The sequence below is a fragment of the Pleurodeles waltl genome, chromosome 3_2 (genome assembly GCF_031143425.1).
Source record: "Pleurodeles waltl isolate 20211129_DDA chromosome 3_2, aPleWal1.hap1.20221129, whole genome shotgun sequence".
Classification (NCBI taxonomy): Eukaryota; Metazoa; Chordata; class Amphibia; order Caudata; family Salamandridae; genus Pleurodeles; species Pleurodeles waltl.
The window spans coordinates 142,206,033-142,230,615 of record NC_090441.1 but is presented as its reverse complement, the minus strand read 5'-3'; the positions used below and the strand labels follow the sequence as shown (position 1 = coordinate 142,230,615).

General features: G+C 45.9%; 1 long non-coding RNA gene across 1 annotated transcript in view; it reads right to left on the bottom strand.

Annotated features, from left to right (window-relative positions):
• Window positions 1-554: 554 nt before the first annotated feature.
• LOC138286767 (uncharacterized) overlaps window positions 555-24,583 on the bottom strand; it is a 221,018-nt gene continuing 196,989 nt past the window's right edge. Inside the window, exon 3 of the long non-coding RNA XR_011202056.1 lies at window positions 555-632. This is a non-coding gene — a long non-coding RNA (uncharacterized lncRNA). The remainder of the gene's footprint in view (window positions 633-24,583) is intronic.

The window sequence follows — 24,583 nt, the reverse complement described above, 5'->3', positions numbered from 1 at the left end:
ATTAGGGGACCTGTGGACCCATTTTCATGGTCTAACACCATGGAAAGAGCTCACAGGTGCACTCCCCAAACCCCAGGAACACCCCCACCACAGCAGAGGGACACAACAGGATGGGGGACCCCATCCCAGGTAAGGATAGGTATTAGAGGTAAGTATTTTTTTTTAAAAATTAAAGTGCCAATGGGGGTCCTGAAATGGCCCCCCCTACATGACACTGGGTGCAATGGCCATGCCCAGAGGACCCTTGTCCCCTGTGCTGGCCATTGGGGTGGTGGGCATGACTCCTGCCTTTTATAAGACAGGAGTCATGTGATATGGATAGTTTTGCGTCAAGAAATGACGCTAGGCTGGTTAGAGTCATCTTCTTTCACTCTAGCCAGCCTAACGTAATTTTTTTGGTGCAAAACACCACTCTCCCATACCGCCACCCCCACCCGGCTAACATCATTTTCCATGACGTTAACCCACCCTATGCACCGGCTTGCACGATTCCATAAATTTTGTCCCCCACCCCCAGTCCCAAAAATAAGAAGGTCTGAGGATAAGACCCTTACTTTTATTTTCTCCTCCTTGTCTTCTTTCCGGGGAAATCGCCGTCAGCGCCACACTGCTCGGGGAAACCAAAACCATACCTGAAAAATAAGAAAAAGCAAAGAACTAAGGAAGAGACTCCGAAAAGACAAAGAAAGACTCAAGAAGAGCAGAGACTAAAAACATAGAAAAAGTAAACATCAAAAATAAGAAGACATACTTAAATAAAACAAACACATTTTCTGTTTAAAAGCGTCATCCATCTTTATGGTAAAAAAGGAACCCACTACAGTGTACTATAGAGGTTTGAATGCAGGACCAAGACAGACGCTCACCCCATGCCTAGAGATGATAAGCTCATTGATAGTTTAGGGGCTGCCAAGTACCTTAGCACATTTGACCTGACCTCGGGGTACTAGCAGATCATCTTAAGTCCAGAAGCAAAGGAGAGTTCAGGATTTTCCACTCCAGAAGGCCATATTCAATTCAAGGTGATACATTTTGGGTTGAAGAATACCCCTGCCACCTTCCAAGGCTCGGTGAACAGAGTCCTGTCTGGGTTGCAATCCTTTAGTGCAGCTAATCTTGATAATATAGCTACATTCAGTTCCACCTGGCAGGATTACCTGGTCCACCTGAGGGAAGAGCTTCAGATCAGGCAACAAACAGGCCTCCTTATCAAGGCAAGCACATGCCAGATAGGGCAGAATTCAGTGGTGTACATGGGCCAACTTGTCGACGGATGCTATGTACAGCCTCTCCTGCCCAAAATCCAGACCATTATGGATTGGGAGCCTCTTAAAACCCAGAGTCAGGTCAGGGCCTTTCTTAGCCTTAAGGGTATTACAGAAGATTTGTCAAGAATTATGGGACCATTGTGGTTCCCCTAACAGAAGTCACTTCCATAATACAGCCCAAAAAGTCATTTGGATCCCAGAGTATCAGAAAGCCTTTGACACTCTGGAGAAGGCTATGTGTTAGGCACCTGTGCTAAAGGCCCCTGAATACAATTTATTGTGCAAACAGATGTTTCAGAATAAGGGATTTGGGCAGTATTGGAGCAAGTAAATGCTGAGGGCCAGGATCAGCCAGTTGCCTTCATTAACACCTAACTACTCCCTAGAGAACAGAGATGGAGTGCCATTGAGAGGGAAGCCTTTGCTGTGATCTGGTCCCTGAAGAAGTTGAGACCATACTTGTTTAGTACTCATTTTGTGTTCAAACTGACTACAGACCTCTCAGATGGTCCATGCAGATGAAGGGGAGAATCCAAAGCTATTGAGGTGGTCCAATTACCTATAGGGGTGGACTTTACAGTAGAATACAGACCTGGGAGTTCCCATGCCAAAGCAGATGGACTTTCCAGGTTTTTCCACTTAGCTAATGAGGACTACCAGGGTGTAGGTTAGTTACCCATCACCTTTCGCCTGGGGTGGCATGAGATAAAGCCATCCTTTTAGCCCTGATCACCCCCATTTGTTGACTGATACTGGTGGTTACTGACTCTGATTGTTCCCTGGGCTCAGCTAACCAGGTCCAGTGCCAGTGCTCTGTTTAAAAGGTACATGGCAATTAGGGGTAATTACAATTGACTCTGACAACCTACTTGTAAGTCCCAAGTTTATGGTAGAGAATGTAGGTTTAGAGGCCTAGTAGATTTAATTCAGTTAAGTGTGCACTGCCGTGTTGCCTGAAGCCAGCCTTGCCTTGCAGGCTACTTTAAAAATAAAACTATGTCCAAATTTGACTTTGTAATTAAAGTCTTTGAACTACATTATTTTACATATGTCACCCCTAAGGTCTTCCCGAGGTGTCCCAGGGGTGGGGCGAAATGTAATAATAAGCAGGTACATCATAAAAGATCTTTTACATGCCCTGATGAGGGGAAAAAAAAACACATTCATTTTTCCCCATTGTAGCACTGCAAGCTCTATCGGCTAAAGTGGGAGGGTGTTATTAAACTTTAATAAAGTCTAACTTTTGACAGGAGTGACCTAGAGTGGTCATTCAAAGTGTCACAATAACAGTTACAATAAATCCAACAACTTGTCAAGGTTAGAGTTATTATAACTATTGCAGGAAAGCAGTTTTAGAACTACTTTCCTTCATTTACCTATTGTCAGCCATGTAGCAGCCTGAACTGATTGGTCAGTCTTTGACTGGCTGAGCCAAGCTGCTTTGATGAGGTGTGAAGTAGTCTGGGCTAAGACAATGGGACCATCTGGTTGGAGGAGATCTGCTGCTGCAGATTTCAAGACAGGAAAGTAGCTGGGTAGCCAAACTGGTCTTCAAAAGGAGAAAGACAGATAGTGCAGGACCCTGTTCTATCCCCACTTCATCTACCCTCAGCTAGATGGGAGCCTCTCTAAACAGATTAGGATAGATTTTCTCTGTTTTGGATTTTTGTGAAACAGCACTTTCTGGGACAAAAATATGCCATACTTCTAAGGAAGTTGTCATCATAGAGCGGTGCGCCCTGTACCCCACTGATCACTGTTGCCCCACTGCTTGTCAGCACAGAAACCTGGATAAATATGGGAGAGCTGCCCAGCAACTCAGATCCCTGCCTGGAAATATGAAGAGAAGAAAGCGTGCTTTACTGAACCCCTGGTCTGCACCCCAAGAGGACGACACTTAGAAGGACTAAAACTGCTGCACACTTTGGGCTTCAGAAAAGAGGACTTTGTCTGGCTTCAAAAGGATTAAAGAATGGACTCCCTGAAAGCAACAGGTAGAAAAGAACTGCCAAGAGTCACCTCCATCAACTCCTCCAAGAACAAGCCCCGCTGATCAGCTCAACTTGTCTGTTAAGGTGCATTGGGGTATTGTAGTCTGAACTTTATAAGGAGAAAATCAGGGCTTCTGAACCCGTGGCTTGTGCTGTGGACCCTTCAAGGAACCAAAAGGACCTTCTGGGGGAAGCTCCAGAGAGTTTGGAACCATTTAGAGAAATCTTGGTAAAACACTCAATAACTTGACTGACCTGTCTTCAAAAGTGAAGCCGGCAAATTCGAACCCTGACCTGGCTTCAAATTCCCGTTGTCCCTGCTGAAGCTCCGGAGCTCTTCTCCATCAACAATGAGAATCCAAACCTCCAGGATTTCAACGAGGCCTAGTGCTGAAGCATGTTGCCATTGTCAAACAACTAGCTGGCCTGCTGAGGAGACTCATTCGACCTCAAGAGAAAAAGTGACTAAGTTGAAAGTTAAAATTTTGACCAAGGTTTACCACTCAATGTAGCTGACCTGTGCTCCATCGCAGTCGACCTTAAACTTTTACCATACCCTGGTCAGGTGCGACCAGATAACTGCGTTTGAAGCTTTTCACATATTTGTGCTAGGAAGCACATTTTTACATTTAATTTTTAAAAATTCATTTCTCGGGTTCCCTACATTGTATTTTTGTTGTTCTGATGTAATTTTAACCCCTTCACTGCCAGGCCTTTTTCCCCTCCTGTCCCATGCCTTTTTGTTGGCTATTTGGGGCAGTTTGCGCTTAGGCCTTCATAACGTTTTGTCCACGTAAGCTACCCACACCAAATTTGCGTCCTTTTTTCCCAACATCCTAGGAATTCTAGAGGTACCCAGAGTTTGTGGGTTCCCTTGAAGGAGACCAAGAAATTAGCCAAAATACAGCTAAAATTTTGTTTTAAGAAAATGGGAAAAAAGGGCTGCAGAAGAAAGCTTGTGTTTTTTTCCCTGAAAATGGCATCACCAAAGGGTTTGCAGTGCTAAAATCACCATCTTCCCAAATTTCAGAAACAGGTGGACTTGAATTAGAAAACCACATTCTTCAACACAATTTTGGCATTTTACTGGGACATACCCCGTTTTCACTTTTTTTGTGCTTTCAGCCTCCGTCCAGTTACTGCCAGAAATAGGTATGAAACCAATGTTGGATCCCAGACAGCTAAACACTTATGAAAAGTAGATACAATTCTGAATTCAGCAAGGGGTAATTTGTGTAGATCCTTCAAGGTTTTCCTACAGAAATGAACAGCTAAAACTAAAAAAAATTAAATTGAGGTGAAACAAAGAGCAATTTCTGTCCACATTTTCTTCTATAACTTTTCCTAGCTATGGCAGATTTTTAAAAGCAATATACCATTATGTGTGCTGGACTCTTCTGGTTGCGGGGATAGGGCTTGTAGGTTCATCAAGAACCCTAGGTACCCATATCCAATAAAAAAGCAGCACCTTGCAATGGGTTTTCATTGTATACCGGGAATACATTAATTCATTTGGTGAAATATAAAGAGTGAAAAATAGGCATAAAGGAAACCTTTTAATTTACAAAATGGGCACAAAATAAGGTATTGAGAAGCAGTGGTTACTTGCACATCTCTGAATTTCAGGGTCCCCATACAACCATGTGAATTACAGGGCATTTCTCAAATAGGCATCTTTTTTTTACACACTGTCTTCCATTTGGAAGGAAAAAATGTAGAGAAAGACAAGGGGCAATAACACTTGTTTTCCTATTCTGTGTTCCCTCAAGTCTCCCAATAAAAACGGTACCTCACTTTTGTGGGTAGGCCTAACACTCATGACAGGAAACGTAACATGGACACAGCACATTTTTACATTGAAATCTGTTACCCATAATCTTTTGCAAAACTCAACGTTTGGCAAAAGAAACACTTTTTCCTCACATTTTGGTGACAAAAAGGCAGCCTCACCATAAAGGCGCAACCCGGGCCATCCGGAACAGCCAGTTCCAGCATAACTGGAGAGTGATCTGACAGAGTGCAACCCAGATGCGCAACAGAGCGCACCCAAAGCGTCACATCCCTAGTGCCAATCCAGCGGTCTAATCCCGACCAACTACCATGCACATAGTTAACTCAAGCAAACAGTACCATGTTTGTCTCTCCATAAATCCACCAGGGCCCCATCTAGCATGACCCGGGACAGTGCACAGGCAGCCGCCACATGCTGCCGGTGGGCCAGGCTCTCGCGATCCGCCTCATAATCCAGCACCACGTTCAAATCGCCCCCCCACAGCAGGGACCCAGGGCCCAGTGAATCAATTAACCTCGCCACTTCAGTAAAAAATTCAGGATCATCAGAATTTGGGCCATAGAGCGATACCAGTCTGCAAGGCCTTTCCTCAAATGTTCCACGCAGCATGACATAGCGACCATTTGGATCTTCACCTTCTCAGAGCACCACTGTACCCCCTCCAGATCAAAATCACCACACCACACGCATACCGCGAGTACATCGCAGCATGCCATTCCGCAATCCAACCAGCCTTCAGCCGATGCTTCGTGGCATTCACCAGATGAGTTTCGTGCAGCATGCAAACATCCACCGCATGACGCTGAACATATGCAGATATTAACTGCATCTTACGCCCATCATTCAACCCGCGGACATTCCAAGTAAGGTAGCGCAACTGCATCACTCTATCTGGCACCATAGCAGCGTCCCATCAACTATGCAGCTCCCCCTTATATCACAGCAAGAGCATCCAAGGGCTGCAAAGAAGAGGACAGGAGCAAAGGAAAGAGAAAAGAGAGTGCAACCCAAACACAGAACCATGCCACCCCCAAACCGGGTCAATACTGAAAAACCCACCCATCCCCAAATCCAAGACACACAACTTGTTGAAGAACATTTGAGGTGGACTCATCTGACGGGGCATCAACGAGGCCAATCAAACATCAATCCCAAACAGGACAGAGGGCTGAGGGACCAACAGTAAAAGGAAACAGTGCAAGCAGCCCACCCCACAGACAAATCAGTCACTAAGGCTCAGACTGTGTTCCCGATCAGAGTCCCATAAGACCTGTCTGAAGGGGCCAGCTAGTCATTAGCACTCATAGAGCCTCCATCATCATCAGCGGAACACAGGTCGTCCAGCTACTTCCTGCTGGGGACAGATTTAGCATACTTCGCTGCCAATTTCGGGTCCGTAAAAAAGTGCAACTTGCCCTTATGTTGAACAAGCAGCTTAGCCGGGTAGATAAGGAGGTATTTTGAGTCTGTCTGACTTAAAACGTGTTTAAGTGCAGGAAGGCCCTACGGGCAGCCTGCAACCCAGGAGTGTAATCAGGGGAAAAATTCAGCTCTGCACTGGCCTGCGCTCCCTAGATAAGCGCAATATAGTGTCTCTGTCTCTGTAGTTAAGTAACTGTACAATAATAGGGCGCGCAGGAGCTGCAGGCGGTGGGCGCGGCCCCAGAGATCTGTGGCCCTCTCCACCGCCAACATCCAAGAGAGCTCTCCTGGAAACAGCTCAGATAACATAGTCTCAACAAAGTCCTCCATGCGCCCCATGTCTGTCGACTTCGGGAGACCTAGAATGCGGACATTGTTGCAGCGAGACTGAGCTTCCAATTCCTCATTTTTATTCCTGATGGTTTCCAACACACGCTCCATTTGCAGCAGCTTTTCCCCATCTCCACGATGTTCATCTTCCTGATCCGAGGCGCGAGATTCCAGCTGCTCAAAGCACGTATCATGACCATGCACCCTTTCCTTTAAACGATCCATCTGTTCAGTGAGATGGTCTAGCTTGGTATCAATGCTCGCCAGGCTATGCTTAAGATCGACAAACATAGCCTTCACAGATGCCGTGGGCGGCTCCTCAACATGCGGCAAGTTGTCAGCCATCCGGCTAGATGAGTCACTTTTCTTCCGCCCACTCTCAAAAGTCAACTTGGTCTGCTTCTGATCAGCCTTCCCCATGCCTCCCCCAGACAGCCAGGTCAGCGAGAACCGCCAACCACGTAACACACCTGCAACCGTCCAGCCTGGTGCAGGCCTCACCGAGGCAAGCCCCACTCAGAGACCACCACCCAGTCGGCACAGCACAAGCCAGGATGTGGCATGGGGGAAGCAAGCACCAAGGCCTAACCCTCCGCAGTTTTGCGTCAAAAAGTATAGCGCTGGCTTGCTGCATTCCAGAGTGCTACCCGGGCGCCCAATTTATGGAATGCCTCAAGCCAGCGGAAAGAGTGGACTACCTTAAAAAAAAGTGATGCTAGCCGGGTAGGGGTGGCGGTATGGGAGAAGGGGGTTTTGCACCAAAAAGTTACCTTAGACTGGTTTGAGGCAAAAAAATGCCTCTAACCAGCCTTGCATCATTTTCTAACGCAAAACCATCCATACCACATGACTTCTGTCTTAGAAAGAACAGGAGTTATGCCCACCACCCCAATAGCCAGCACAGGGGACAAGGGTCCCCTGGGCTTGGCCATTGCACCCTGTGCCATTCAGGGGGTCCCACGTTGGGCCCCCTATGGCACCTTAATTTTTTATTCAAAATACTTTCCTATACTGACCCTTCTGACCTGGGATGGGGTACCCCATCCTCCAGTGTCCCTCTGGTGTTGGTGGGGTTGTTGCTGGGGCTTCAGGAGGGTACCTGTGGTCCCATTCCATGGTGTTCAACCACATAAATGGGTCCACAGGTCCCTAACGCCTGGTCTGACCCAAGCGTTAAGTAATGGTGCAAAGCTTGCCCCTCCTCGCACCTGTGTGTCATTTTAACACAATGGATAAATATGGGGCTATGGGGTTAGCACCATTTTTTAGATGGGAATGCCTATCCTGCATCTCATTGACGCAAGGTAATTTCACGCATCTGAAAAATGGTGCAAACTCCAATATTTTGACGTTAGACAGGTCTCACTTCAAAATATAAATATGGAGTTAGTTTTTTGCAGAATTTGCATTAAAAAATGACACAAATTTGGCGCAACTGGAGTATAAATATGCCCCTAAATGCTTTACGCACCTGTCTCCTAAGTTAAGAGTTAAGACTGACTGTTCCTCAGCCAAGCTTCTAAGGGTTGAGCATGGATTCATTTATTGAGGCTTTGACTGGACCTTATTTGTGATTATGGTGTTATCACTAGCTTCAGGTTCCTACCTGCACTGCTCATAAACCACTTTATAAACACTCATGCAGTGCCCCTTTGAGGTGGTATCGGTAAGACTTGGTCCCTCTCCCTCAATAGCCATCAATATCTGATGTCCCTTGTTCCCCTGATGACTTTTCATGTGGCCGTAGTGTGTCTACCTCTGTTTGTTTCTTTACCCAGAGTACCCACCAGCTGTCCAACACTTCAAACGCTGTGCAGATTTTTTTCAGATATCAAGTCGTCTCCTCCTTCTCCATCCTGAAGAAGGAATTATTGTTCTACTTCTCAATAACTGTGTCACCCTATTCCTATTTTGGCTGTTAACTGCATCAACAGAGTTTACCGTCAACAGTTCACTTGCACGCAAGCCCTGCAGTCCACCCCATTGCTGCTCCATAGCTACTGCCACAGTCACTTCGATCAGGACTCACAAGTATAGGCTTTTCACCATTCTCTATAGAGCCAGTGGTTGCGGGTTGTACACACCAGAACTCATCTTCGGGGTCAGTCACCTGTTCTAATGCAAGAGAGAGAAAAACTCTCAAGGGGAAAAAGAAGAAACAGAAAGACGAAAAAACAGCGACCGAGAAAGCAGGAATAAAAAAAAGAACCCGAACCAGTGAGATAAGGGGCAGGGAATGTCTGATGGTGAAATAAAGTTAGATGAAGTGGAATAAAGACTACAAATCGTTGGTGTTTAGCACTGGACCTTCAATAGAGTCGGCTGCAGGCTTCTCAACAAAACCAAGGCCCCCCTTGGACTTTTAGAGGTTAAGCACTGATATCCAGGAGGTGACTGAGCACTACATTTGAGTTGGAATATGAATCGTTTACTCACTTCAGGAAAAACATTTTTCATATTTCTCTCCGGGTAAGGATTTCTCTTAAGAAAAGGGAGAATCTCCGCAAATCGGTAAAAGAGATAAAATCATCGCACTTCAAAAACATGCCCATCCCAATCTCATAGTCAAAAACCAAACGGGACATTAAAATGTATAATGTAGTGTAGGCCGGCATATTAACCATGACATCAAGGATCATTCCATCGCTCACGCAAATACATCTGGGTGGCATTTGCCCACCTCGGATATACCGATATCATGGGGTGACTTGGTAACCCAGTGCACAATTGGTGCATGCACCATCCGACAACTTGAGTCAGTTAATAATCTGGGTAAATTCTGAGTGCAAACACCCACGGGGCTCTCCATTAGCCCAAGTTATGATCCCAGTTTGGGTGGAAACAGGCATTTGCCGTGAATCAGGATGTGCTTGGAGGCCTGTCAAAAGATGTTGCGGGGCTCAGATGATAAACGTAGTGCTGGTAAAGGCAACTTGTCTTATAGATAATATTACAGGAAAACAGAATAAATTTACATAAATACATATTCAGCAGTGGCCTTGCAGAGCCTGTCACAAAGGCCCTGCAGCCACTGCGGTGTGAGTTCCAGGGCTTCCCCTCAGCACATCTCCTGGCCTGAGTGAGTCTGGAGGGGGGGCCTCCAGCTCTTTGCAAGAGGGGGGAGCTCCAGTTTCCTTATGCCACTGATAAGCCCCTGCTGCTCTCCCTTGAGACGACCTTTCCAGGAACAGAGGGAATGCGCCTCCCTAACTTTGGGATCTAACTGCACCTGGAACCCACAGCGCCGCCCTGGAGCAGGGCTGACGGGCCGCCATTTTGAAAGCCAATAAAGCGTTTGGTTATCCCATTTCAATCAATCAATCAGTACATTTGTAAGGCGTGCTACTCACCAACGAGGGTCTCAAGGCGCCGGGGGTGGGGTGGGGGTGGGGGGAGCTGCTACTGCTCGAAAGCCAGGTCTTGAGGTGTTGCCTGAAGATCAGCAGGTCCTAAGTCTGCCGTAAGTGGATGGGGAGGGTTTTCCAGGTCTTGGCGGCGAGGTAGGAGAATGATCTGCCGCTGGTTGTTGTCCTCTGGATGTGTGGAACAGTGGTGAGGGCAAGGTTGGTGGAGCGGAGCTGTCAGTTCGGGGTGTAGAAGGTGAGTCCTTCATTGAGGTATTCTGCTCCGGCGTTGTGGAGAGCTTCGGGGGCTTGGGTGAAGAGCTTGAAGGTGATCCTCTTGTTAACGGGGAGCCAGTGTAGCACGTAAAATGTAAACTTCACACTTGTATAGCGCACTACTCACCCATTAGGGTCTCAAGCCACTGTACGCATAGCGCTGTGGAACCCCTCCTGGCTTTTTCCCTGTGAGGCACCCACTCCTGGGCAACCCCCAGGGTGAAGCCAGGCATCCAAGTGCTGTCAGGGCCGTTGTGGAGATTAAGCAAGCTATTGCCCAGAGTGGGACCCATTAATTAGATTAGGCACTGAGGCAAGAATTATCAGGTCCAAGGGAATTGAGCCCAAGACCCGCCGAGATAGGAATTGAACCCTGGTCCTGGGCCAGATCTCTGCATCAGGGTCTGCTGCTCTAACCATTGTGTCACACTTCTCCACTTAGGTCTCTCAGGTGGGCTGTGATGGCTACGGCGGGGTATGTCAAGGATGAAGCGTGCGGAGGCGTTCTGTATGTGTTGCAGTCTTTTCTGGAGATTGGCTGTGGTTCCCGCGTAGAGCGTTGCTGTAGTCCAGTCTGCTGCTGACGAGGGTCTGGGTGACCGTCCTTCTGGTTTTGGTGGGGATCCACCTGTAGATCTTGCGGAGCATGTGGAGGGTGTTGAAGCAGGAGGGTGAGATGGCATTGACTTGCTTGGTCATGGCGAGCGATGAGCCCAGGATGAACCCCAGGTTGCGTGCGTGGTTGGTGGGCGTTGGTGTGGCTCCCAGTGAGGCCGGCCACCAGGAGTAATCCCAGGCGGAGGGGGTGGAGCTGAGGATGAGGACCTCAATCTTGTCCGAGTTCAGTTTCAGGCGACTGTTGTCCATCCAGTTGGCGATGGCCTTCATTCCTTCGTGGAGGTTGGTTATGGCGGTGGCGGGGTCCTTGGTGAGGGAGAGGATCAGCTGGGTGTCGTCGGCATATGAGACGATATTGATGTTGAGAGATCGGAGGATGTTGGTGAGCAGTGCCATGTAGACGTTGAAGAGGGTCGGGCTGAGGGAAGATCCTTGGGGGGGACGCCGCAGATGATCTTGGTGGCTTCAGATCGGAAAGGACGGAGGCGGGCTCGCTGGGTTTTGCTTTGCCGCGGATACTTGCGTCGTGGAGGCATGTGAGTAGGGTGTGGTGGCAGACGGTGTGAAAGGCGGCCAAGAGGTCCAGGGGGATGAGGGCTGTGGTTTAGCCTTTGTCCAGCAGAGTCCTGATGTCGTCTGTGGCAGCGATGAGGGCAGTCTCGGTGCTGTGGTTGCTGCGGAAACAGGATTGGGAGGGGTCCAGAGTGTTGTTTTTCTCAAGGAAGTGGGTCAGTTGTCCGTTGGCGATCTTCCCGATGACCTTCACCGGGAACGGGAGCAGGGAGATGGGCCAGTAGTTTTTGAGTTCCATTGGGTCTGTCTTGGGTTTCTTGAGTAAGGCGTTGATCTTGGCGTGCTTCCAGCTTTCTGGGAAGGTGGCAGTCTCGAAGGAGCTGTTGATGATTATCCGGAGTTGGGGGGCGATGATGGAGCTCGCTTTGTTGAAGATGTGGTGCGGGCAGGGGTCGGATGGTGAGCCGGAGTGAATGGTGTTCATGACTTTGGTGGTAACATCGTCGTTGATGTAGGTCCAGGAAAGCTGGAAGTTGGTGTGGCTGGGGGGTGGTGAGTCTGAGGTGTTGGCGACTGCCAGTGGGGTCTTGGTGTTGAAGCTGTCGTGGATGTCTGCGATCTTGCAGTGAAAGAAGGTGGCTAGGGAGTTAAATAGGTCTTGCGAAGGTGGGATGCCGGTGGGGCTGGAGCTGGGGTTGGAGAGTTCCTTCACAATGTTGAAGAGCTCTTTGCTGTTGTGCGTGTTGGTGTCAATGCGTTCCTTGAAGGAGGATCTCTTGGTGGCCTGGATGAGCTGGTGGTGTCTGCGGATGGTGTTCTTGAGGGCCGTGTGGGTGACCGCTGTCTGTTCGTGACGTCACTTCTTCTCGAGTTTTCGGCACGAAAGTTTGGAAGTCTGGAGGTCGACGGTGAACCAGGTGGCCTTTCTGACAGTGTGGTTGTTGGAGGGTTTCTTGATCGGGGTGAGAGCGTTGGCGCAGTCGTCGATCCATTGCCTGAACTTGCAGGCAGCTGTGTCGGTGTCGGAGGTGTCGGCTGGTGGGGCTCGGGCGAGGGCAGAGATAAGCTGGTCGTTGGTGACCTTGTTCCAGCTGCGGCGGGGTATCCATTGCGGGTGGTGGTGTGTGGTGGGTTGCACGAAGATGAAGTGGATGCAGCAGTGGTCGTTCCAGTGGAGTTTGGTGGTGTGGCTGAAGGTGATGTGGCTGCTGGAGGACAAGATGGGGTCCACAATTATTATCCTAGAGTTTAACAGACATTCTGAAAACTCTTTCAAATTACTAGTGGGTACAAATAGCAGGTTAAATTGCACTTAAAAATAAACTGCTCTGACAGCTACAAATACTCTTAGCAAGATCCACGGTAATAGATAAAGTCATGAACAGCTGGCTAACATCAGCACCGGTCCCGCCACGCATCAACAGGAAGGCAGCTAAATAAAACGTACCAGGTGACTAAGCTGCTATTTATAAAATGTGTTTGTGAAATTGTCACTATAAATTAGCACAGCCGAAAACATCAGCCGCCTAAATCAATTAAACGTGCCTTCTTCGTGCAATTCAACAGAGTTTATGAAAGACCTCGCAGCGATTGGACAAATGAGGCTCTGACTTTAGCATTATTAGGAACGTTTCTCATTCTCCCCTGGCCCGTGCTCTGTCACCGCAGGAGGAGGCGAGCAGCGAACCTCATCACGTGGAAGAGGTTTATTGCATTTGTTTTGTTGATGGAAAATTTCTTAGCCATGTCATGCTGAGCACAGGTCTCTTTAGAGTGCCAATTAAATTATCCCTACCATAGAAGGTTTTCCTAAAGGCACATTTCCTGATCACAGAAAGCACTACACATCCCTCTCCCTGCAGCACAACAAGCCTGTGTTATAAATATTCACTATTTATTTGATTAATATTTATTAGATGAGCCGAGGCGCTGCTCAGGGCAGAGGCTAGCATCGTTCTCACAATACAGTGTAGAGGCTATTGAACCCTGACCACTGCGTCACTAAAGTCCTTTAAAATTATGCGTAATTAAATGCAATGCAACCCCATCATTTCTCGCCATATTTTAGTGTGAAATGTGTTCCTATGTGTTTTGACAGAAGGTGCATTTCGCTAAAAAAAAAAAAAAGAAAAATTAGCTGATCACTTTCTGTTGTTCTCATGCGCTCGCTGTAAATTTTACTTTGAATGGCACAGGAGCAGTAGATATTTACGACCTACGGCATGGTGGGTGATTATGCGAAGTGGCGTAATTTCAGGAATTTCACGTAATATGTGTAACATGAAATTTCCGAAAATACATGGATTACACCAGCGTAATTTAAATTTGCCCAGGCCTGCTTCCCACACAGCCTGTTCCCTGCATTGGCAATCCTGGGTTGGCAACATGGACTTTTCCCAGTGGGCTGTAAGAAGGATGATAGTTGTGAGGCTGGGTTGACCACTAGGACGTAGCTTTACAAAACATTCAGCCAAGGTGTTTGAAAAATGTACCTATACTTTTTGCTACTTCATTATTTTTTCAAATAATGTAATTTTGGAGTTGACTAATCATACCCAAGCCCACTGGAGAGGCGGATTCGCTATGCTCACTTACACATTGCAATGTGAGTATCATTTGAAATGTTTTCCCATAGCTGGCTTTTTTCAAGCCCTATTGGCTAACACGCCTTTATTCTCCCAGACGCATAACTTAACTACTGACAGAACGTACTAGGTCTGGACTACAAATACTTTTAGCTGCCAGCTGACCAGAGCTGCTGTTCGCAATACACCTATAATGGAGTTTGGGTCAGCTTCCAGCCCCTGATTTGATTTGATAGCTTTATTGTCTATGCCAATTATGTTTTCTTGATTCAATGGATTCCTTTTCTGTGCTTGTGCTCAATGAGGAGCATTTCGGCCACGATGTGTTTTCATTGGTTGAATTGTATGCTTCCATTGCTGATGTCCTTGCATTCAGGAAACTATAGTTCTCTGTTAATTTAAGCACTCCAGGAGAGTAAGTAGGCTTTTTTTGCTCTCTCCTCATGTACCTTGTTTCCATTCTTTTTCTCCCACACCCTTACTCTCTGTGTTGCATCTCTCCAATACATCTCTCTTACTCCCACACCCCTCCCTCCGTGATGCCCTTTCCACTACCCCTTCCTTCTTAATTGTTCATTTTGACTCAAAATGTTATTTCACCCTTTACAAGATGTCTACCTCTCAGTGTGCTTAGAAATGGATTTGTGTTCTTTTAATCAACCCATTCAAATATGGCTCCTGCGGATGAGCATGCAGCGAAACGTATTGCATGTGCCAATGTTTTTTGGGGGATAAGGTAGCTGCTGCAAAATCATACACAATCCACCTGATCGGTTTTTCTAATGGACTTGTGAAATATCATCCATAGCAACAATACATTTGTAATGTATTAAGAAGCCCATTCAAAGATATCTTCTGTAGGTTCTGGACACATTTGCAGCAGCTACCTAACCGAAACAGGTATTTGCAAAGCCAATAGGTTTCACTGCAAAGACCAATTGGCTTGGCTAGTGCTTGTTCTTCTTGTAGCCTTTTTTTTCCGATCTTTAGGCAGGGATATTTCAAGACTACCAAAAAATGTTGCATGACTTTCAACATTTTAGGCGTGGAAATGTGTGATTTACTGTCTCCAGGGCGGCCCTTCTGTATTGTCTTCCAATGCATCATATATAATTAGGGGTGGACATAACTGGCATAATTCTCGCTAGTGTAGTTCCTGCAAAATTACTTGTAATTGCGTGAGAAGAGAAATTTACTATTTAATGCTATTTCATTTAGTGCAAAAGGTACCCCTATGTCCAAAATTGGCCAGATGATGCAATTTTTCAAACAGCTCTAAATTCTACAGGACTCACACAGTAGCCAGCAGCTTCTACCCTTTTCTAGTTTATTGTTTCTGTTCTCCTGTGAATTGTGCCTCAAATTACTCTTAATTACTCAGGTTGGAGTAATCATGTAATTTCAGGTAATTGTTGAAATTACTCTAATTACTCTGGTCTAATAAAAATTTCTCCCAGGCCCAATTAAAATCCTATCCATATTCATGTCGAGAAAAAATAGAGAACAAATCTACAAAAAATATGAAATGAGAAATCAGATGTTCTTCTATATGCTTTCATTTTAAGTGCTCCTTAACAATTTCATTCCCAATTCCTTTAGAGAAGCCTCACTGCACTCACTAGAATATTTTCACTATACATTGTCCTCTAATTTCCTTTCTTTTTTATTTAATTGGTTTTATCATTTTATGTTTTTGTTAGCAAAAGGCAAAAAGACTGAATACTAGCTTAAAAAGTAAAGTGAAAATGAACTCTGAAAACAAAAACATTCACCAACGTAAACACAAGGCAACATGCTAGCTTCATTTAAACACTTAAAAGTTATACTGCATTTAAGGTAATAATTGCCGAGTTCAAGCATCAAAACTCTTCTTAAAAATATCAGAGTAGCAAAAATAGTTTATCTTTAACATAAAATGAAGAGGTGTTACACGTGGTAATGCAATGCTCCACAGGGGTCTTGCACCAGGCAACCCACCACACAGGCATAAAGCCGTTTGGAGTTTAGAGGTTAACAGATGGTAACCATCACTGCCAAGTCCAAAAGTTATTGGAGGCTGCAGTGCACATTTGCAAAAAGAGTTGCAATGTGGCACACACACCTGTATGTGATGGGAAGTACTTGTACTAAATTAACATTGGGAATTATGTTGCTGTTTTCAGAGATCACTGATTGTTATTGTAGAATTAAGGGGCATATTTATACTTTGTCTGTGCCGCATTTCTTTGATGCGAATGCAGCGCAAACTTAACTCCATATTTATATTTTGATCTAGCGTCTAGCATCAAAATATTGGAGTAGGTGCCATTTTTTGGATGCACCAACCCACCTTGCATCAATGAGATGCAAGGCAGGCGTTCCCATCCAAAAAATGACTCTATCCCCTTAGCGCCATATTTATCCCCCCATGCTGAAATGGCGCACGGGTGGAAGGTAGACCCAAATAATGGCGCTAAGCTTGCTTAGCGCCATTATTTAACACCTGGGTCACCCCAGGCATTAGGGGACCTGTGGACCCATTTCCATGGACAAACACCATGGAATGGACCCACAGTTGCCCACCCTAAGCCCCAGGAACACCCCCACCGACACCAGAGGGACACCAGACGATGGGGACCCTATCCTAGGTAAGTAGGGTAAGTATAGGTAAGTATTATACAATTTCTTTTAAGTGCCATTGGGGGCCCTAACATGGGACCCTATGCATGGCACTAGGTGCAATGGCCATACACAGGGGACATAGGTCCCCTGTGCTGGCCATTGGGGTGGTGGGCATGACTCTTGTCTTTGCTAAGACAGGAGTCATGTTTTTGGATGATTGTGCACCTGAAAATGATGCAAGGCTGGTTAACAGCATTTTTTTTGCCTCTAACCAGCCTAGCGTCATTTTTTGACGCGAACCCCCTTCACCAGTACCACCACCCCCACCGGGCAAGCGTATTTTCTTTTTTTTTTACTCTAGCTCAAGCTTAACACTGGCTTGCGGCATTCCATAAATTTGGCACTCGGCTGGCACCTCGGAATAACCAACCAAGCAGTAAACTTTTTACCGGAAAACTGTGTTAGCGCAGTTTTGCTCCAAAAAGTATAAATATGAGCCTAAGTATATACATTTGCTTGTCTCCATTTAGATGTGACATGAAAAACTCTTTGGCCCATATTTATGAGTTTTGTGGTGCAGGCTAGCTCAGCACGGCTCCTTGCTGCACTGCTGTGCTTCACAGGGAAAGGGCAGGGATGCACGTGTAATTATCCAATATGGCACATTCCTGCCATTTCCCCCTGCGCTGATGCCCTTATGGCAGCTTAGCGCCAATGCTGGCACCCTTGCACCATGATGCAAGGGTGCCTGTGTTTCATGCAGGATTGCTTTTGTGCAGGAAGGGGCACCTTCCTGCAAAAAAACAATCCTGAGAGGCTTTTTCCCCTCTTTCTATGTGTGCTGCAGAGTGCATTTCAATGCACACATAAAAAGAGGGAAAAATTAACAGAAATAAAGATAGTTCTCCTCGTTACGCCTCTCCTTTGGGGAGGAGTATCTTTTTGGTGCTTTCTTGTGCTTACCTGGTTTGTTGAATCTGGAAATGCATCAAAAACCCTGGGAGTTGTATGGGAACACCCACACAACCTCCCATGGACTGCCTCCCTTGTGCAAAGTAAGGTAACACAGCAATTTGCAATGCCTTACTCTATATTTTTGAAGCCATTTAAAGTCACACAAAGTGGCTTTGCGTGGCTAAAAACAAATGACTTAGGGCCTGATTCTAACTTTGGAGGACGGTGTTAAACCGTCCCAAAAGTGGCGGATATACCACCTACCGTATTACGAGTCCATTATATCCTATGGAACTCGTAATACGGTAGGTGGTATATCCGCCACTTTTGGGACGGTTTAACACCGTCCTCCAAAGTTAGAATCAGGCCCTTAGTGGTTTGAGCCAATCATGTACCAGGTTGCTTTGTGCAAGCGTGGTGCAAACAGCACAGAAATATGCCCCTTGGCTTTTTGTTAGTGCTAACTTAGTGCAAATGCTTAATATCACATCACATACAAGTGTGTGTGCCACACTGCAAACCTGTGAATGAGGCATTATTGATACCTCATTCACCATACAAATCCATTCATACACCATCAAAATAGATCCACCACTTCGTGCAATACTGTGTTCCATCCACGGATCTGAGTACATATTAATTGTTGCCTAATGCCATTTAAAAATGGAAGTCACAGATTAACAAATTAAAACGGGCCTAGTCATAAACTTGCGTTGTACAATAGTTCTACACATTTGGTACAAAATGCTATACACAAACTTATGTGCTGAGGTTACACCTCAGCCTCTCATACCTTTTTTCTGTGAGAATATTTCCACCCCAAGTGCAGTCTCTGTACACCTAAGTATACATTTTAGCTGAAAATGTGGAAGCAACAGAGAGGAGTGGCTGGAAAATATTACAAATAAAGGGGAAGGGAAAGGGGCATTAAGTGATTGTTTGAGAGGGTTTAGGGATGTACATGCACACTCCCACAAATATGTAAACCCATTGCTAGTCACAAGCAGCTCCAGTTCAGAGCTGAAATAAGTCCAGCATCATACATGACCAACCACTGGTACCACAACATCCTCCCATAAAAATAATGGAGGTAGTGACTTACAATAAAACCCTTAGGAAATAATGTTAAATAAAATAAATGTGGTTAAAATAGTTAAAAATATAAATAAATAAAAGGTAGACTGGCATGCTCAGAGTGACCACAACCCTCTCTTGACTACCTTCAAGTGTCACAGACTTTGAATGGGCCAGATGTCTTATTTTTGGAAAGCACAGGGGAGAAGCCTCAAATGGGCAAAGGTGGTTCAGGCTGATTTAATTTGCTCCCTCTCATCCTCTTGTTACTCAGAGTGTTGTATTTGTTTGGACGAAGGGACCACTGCATCTAATATCATGAAGGTTTTCACCAATAGTGTGGAGAGCATTAAGAGTGATCTCACTATCCCCAATGTCACTCCTGTGATAGCGCCCTGTAGGTAGTTTGACAAGGCAGGTTCTCAGGCCCATGGAGCAATCATGACCTCTTTACATAGGCAATCAGAAGAAGTGAGGAGGGCCAAAGCCCACTATCGTGGGGCATGCCCCACAAATGTTGAAGAGGGGGTAATGGGTAAAGCTGTTGGTGGCTTGCACTCTAAATGACAGAGCAAAGTTTTGGAGGGTAGTAAATCACCCCCTTTTCTCCTCAGACCAAGTGAGTGTTGAGGCCCTGTTTACCCCCCCCCCCCCCCCCCACCCCCAGGTTAGATCACTTCAGGCCATTTATGATTTAGAATCTAGTGAAGTCCTGGTGCCTGATGAGTTGGAGGCAACTGGTCTTTGTTTCCAGTGGGTGAAAGTTAGGAAAACTATCATGCCCCTCCAACAAGACAAGGCCCAGATAGTATTCTGAGGGACTTGCTGAAGTCTGAGGTTGACTTCTGGGCCCCTATGTTGACTCAAACTTTTAATGCGGCCAATACTGATCTGCTCTCTCCTAGATGGAAGCAATTGATCATTGTTCTGATCTTGAAGAAGGGGAATAGGGCTGACCCCACCTGTTACTGTCCCATTTCCCTGGTGGCCATTGAGACTAAGATGCTGGGGAAGGTCTTGTGTGAACGCCTTACTACCTAGGCTGGAGAAAAGTACGTTTTGTCAGAACCACAATATGGGTTCAGTGCAGGGCGGGGCATTGTGGACCAGACACTGAACTTGTATAGGTCGATTCTGAAGTATACAAGGGCAACAGAGGGGCTGTTCACTTGGCCTTTATGGACCTAAGCTTGACCTTTGACAGAGTTAATAGATCTGAGCTCTGGGCCGTGCTCAGGACCATGAGGGTTGAGCTGGTCCTGATATAACTGCTTCTGTAAGATATGGAGTGAATGGGGAATGGACCTTTAATTTGAAGGGTGGGGATGTTAGGGGTGTATCCTTGCCCCCTTTCTCTTCACTCTTTATAGCAATGGTCTGGAACAGGCTTTATTGGACCAAGGGGTGGATGTACCAAGCATGGTCGGTTGTCGCCTGCCTGTTCTCTTATCCGCGGATGATGCTGTCATGCTCGGCTATGGATCTAGAGCACGTTCTATGCCTTTTCATACTTTTTGTGGATGGGTTGGATCTCACCACAAATTATGGCAAGTTCCATGTTATCTTGGTGGGCCCCAGAAACGCCAGTTCTAGAAGCATTTCAATAAAGGGTCACCCCATCTCTGGGGTCCATCAGTTTTCATATCTAGGGATCCTTTTGGAATCAATGGAGTCAGTGCCTTGTCTAGGCACATAGGCCACACACATGTGGTGACCATGCTTGACGTTTTCAGGGCTAAGGGCCAGATGTAGCAATTTCAGATTTTGCGAATTGGAAATTGCGAGTCGGTGCGACTCGCAATTTCCGATTCGCAAAATCGGATGCAGTACAGTGTCTCAGACACCGACTGCGAGTCGCTATGGGGTCGCAAAGACCCACCACATTAATATTAATGAGGTGGGTCGCATTTTGCGACCCCATAGCGAGTCCCTGCACTCACAGGGATGGTGGCCTGCTGAAGTCAGCAGACCTCCATGTCTGTGACTGCTTTTTAAATAAAGCAGTTTTTATTTTTTTATTTTGCAGCCCGTTTTCCTTAAAGAAAAACGAGTTGCAAAATAAAAAAAATAACAAAACCTTTTGGTTTTTCAGAGCAGGCAGTGGTCCATTGGACCACTGCCTGCTCTGAAAAACCCTTATTGGCAACATTCACAAAGGGGAAGGGGTCCCATGGGGACCCCTTCCCTTTTGCGAATGGGTTACCACCAGTGTGACACTGGTGGTAACTGCGAATTGCTTTGCGACGGCATTCGCGGTCACAAAGCAATTTAGCATAACGATGCGAGTCGCAAATAGGAAGGGGACACCCCTTCCTATTTGCGAGTCGCATTCACAATTTGCGAGTCGGTACCGACTCGCAAATTGTGAATGTGCATCGCAAAAGGCATTTTGCATGGCGCAAACTGCGATTTTCGCATTTTGCAACATGCAAAATGCTTTCTACATCTGGCCCTAAGTGTATTACGCAGCTTGCAACATATGCAACATCTGGGGTTTTGTGTCATTTATCCAACTGCAGTGGATTGAAAACTCTTTACTGAAAGAGCATACTTTCTGAGATGTCATGAGGAAGCTGGGCTGGGGTATATTTCTTACCTTATTGGGCTAGACTCCTTGGTCCTTAGGCTTCAATTTGATTAAAGGAGGACAGGAACCTTAACAGATTTATCATAAGTGAAGGTCTGGCTTTGGATTGTATGTTGTGCATTCCATGGCTCTCATATATCAGACGAACCTTAACCTCGCTGGGCCCCCCTGAGCTCTTTACTGAACTGGAGCATATTGCGAGGAGGGACATTTCTTGGAAAAGACAGGCTTTTCTCACCAGGGTGGCAGCCGACCAAGAGTCTGCAGCACTTCATAAGCGCTCTACACACCATTTTACTATGGTTAAATTTATGCCTGGGATGAAATCTTATGTGACGCTGGGGATGTCCAATATCTATCGCAGGCTGTTAACCTATTTTAGATTTAGTTTGTTTTACCAACTGCTATTGCCTGAAGGGGCTTGGCCTAAAGTATCAGAGGTACCAGCATGTTCTTGCGGTGATGTTTCCACTCCTGACACCTTTCACACTGTCATGACATCCCAAGATTTAACAGCCTCCGTCACAAGTATATCCAGGCCGCTTATTTTGCCTTTGAACTTTAGCCAAGTGAGACATGTTTTTTTGTTTTTGCAATTGTTAAATTCCCCCACTATTTGATTTTTTGTAACTTATTTCTTATCTGGGATCCTGCACGTGCATTGAATTTTTTATATTGTGCTTAAAGTTGGCACTGTTCTGCCTTTTTTACAGTGTTCAAGTTTTTTTGGTTCATGTGCTTTTGACTCGGCTTTTGCAATTATAGATCATGAGTGACAGTTGACATGGACAAAGGCCAAGTCCACACGTTAAGAAGGCATGCATGCATTGGTCGAGATCCACTAAACACTACACAGGTGACACCTTTCTGGGGCTGACGTAAACAATATCTTACCACAGTTCACAAAATACACATTTACCATCCTTTGACCAGCAGTGCAAGCAGGCTCTAAGGCAGTGATACTCAAAGTATGGCCCGGGTGCTGCATGCAGCCCTCCTGACATTTACATGCGACCCACAGGCCAACAGCAGCACTGTGCTGCTGTTTATGTGACTCAGCACTGGCACTAAAAATTGTTAAATAAACGGGCAAGTATTTACTTGGAGTCTAATTGAAGTTAAAGAAAATAAGTAACTAAGGTGGTCTGGAACTCTTAACTTTAGAAAAACCTTCATTATTAAAGACATCTTGCAGCAAAAATATAAAAGTGCGATCTGTGTGAAATTCAAACAGTGCATTTCATTAACCTGCAGAACTATTTCACCTTAGTAAACAACATTATATCAGTGCATTGAGAAGTATTTTTTAAAGTGATAGTTTTCAAAAATTAAATTAGAAACTTTCATCCCCTTCCATCCCACACACCCTGACAACAATGTGAACTGTGAACTAAAAGGCAAGTCAGTTGTTATGTGAACCCTTTGGGAGGGCTGGCTTTCTATAAAACATTAACAACATTATAGTTTATTAAATAAGAGACACAAAATGTTTTATACAGCATACATCATGAAGACATATTTTAAGGTTCTTATATGTGATGATGAAGAAAAAGGAAAAAAGGAGGTAAAGTGAAATAAAACATTTGCCTAGGATCACACAATATGGTTAAGTAGAGAAGCCGGGATTTATACCCAAGTTTCTGGTTTCACATTGGGCAATTCAGACCCTAGATCTATATGCTTCACTTCCCCTACATACAATTAACCACTACCCCACCCCGCCCTACCCCCTGCCCTACGACCGCCACCATGCTGGCAGCAATGCTTCCCCCGGACACATCAAAGACCAAACAGTGCGGCCCCTGGGAAAATCTTTGTGAGTACCTATGCTCTAAGGTGTCTAACCAAACACAATAACCTGATGAATTAATAATGTGTGGCACTACCTTGAGAAATAAGTCAAGGGAGATGTTTGCCAAACATCACATCACCTTGGGAATACAGAGATGCTAACTATGTGAAACGTCCATGTCAAAAGTCAAGCACAAATGTATGTGTACATACACATACGTACTGAATACGTTGCAGTGGAGATGTATGACATGACATTACCCCTGCATGTTAAGAGTACTGTACCCCTGCCCTGCAGTAAGAACTGCATAGTTGTGTGGGTCACCAATTCTGGTTCATGCCCAAAAGTGAACGGTGAATATGCATGTGTGCCATGACATAGGCCTGTTTGAAGGATTGCAGTCTGTTTGGACCATGATGGCCTCAAAAACACCTGCCCTCATAATAGATGTACGCTACTGCCTTTGGCAGGATTAAGACGGGGCTTAAAGTGGGGATGGCAGCATGTTGTGTAGTGAACAGTAGAAGTGTAAATTAGCATTCACTGCTGGTTCACTTCACAGAGCTCTATTGGAACACATACCTCTTCAATAACTCTGTTGCTGTGTGTTCCACTCATTCCTGCACAACAGCAGGTTGTTCAAGAAATGTGAGTATGAATGCATGTTATGCATATTATTCTATGCTTAACATGTGTATTGGTCACTGCATAGTTTTCATATGTTATTTGAATAGATGCTTATGGGTCTCTGTTTTATTTATCTATCACAGTAGGTAAATAATATTATAACTGTATTTTCTACAAATTATGCACTATTTAGGTCTTAAAGAAAATATGAAAGAATAAATATTAGTTATACAAATTCACAAATAGCTCAAAGTATAGCAACACTTCAAAGTCTGAATTTATAAAATACTACTTTAAATCTCAATATGGGGGTCATTTTGACCCTGGCGGTACATGACCGCCAGGGCTAAAATGACGGAAGCACCGTCAACAGGCTGGCGGTGCTTCCTGGGTCATTACGACTGCGGCGGAAGCGCCGTGGTCGCACCGCCGGGGCCAGCGGTTTTCCGCCACAATGGCCCCAGCGCGAGTCCCCGACCGCCAGCCTTTTCCTGGCAGTTTGAACCACCAGGAAAAGGCTGGCGGTACGGGGAGTCGCAGGGCCTCTGGCAGTGCAGGGGCCCCCTGACAGGGCCCCATGCAGCTTTTCAGTGAAAAGCGCGATGGGTGCAACTGCACCTGTCGCACGGCCGCAACACCGCCGGCTCCATTTGGAGCCGGCTCCCATGTTGCGGCCCAGCGCGGATGTCGAAATGGGCACCGCGGGAGTGCGGCAGCATTGGCGGCCGCACAGCGGTTACAACTTGGCGGGCGGCGCTTGCCGCCCGCCAATGTTGTAATGAGGCCCATAGTCTCTTCCTTATACATGT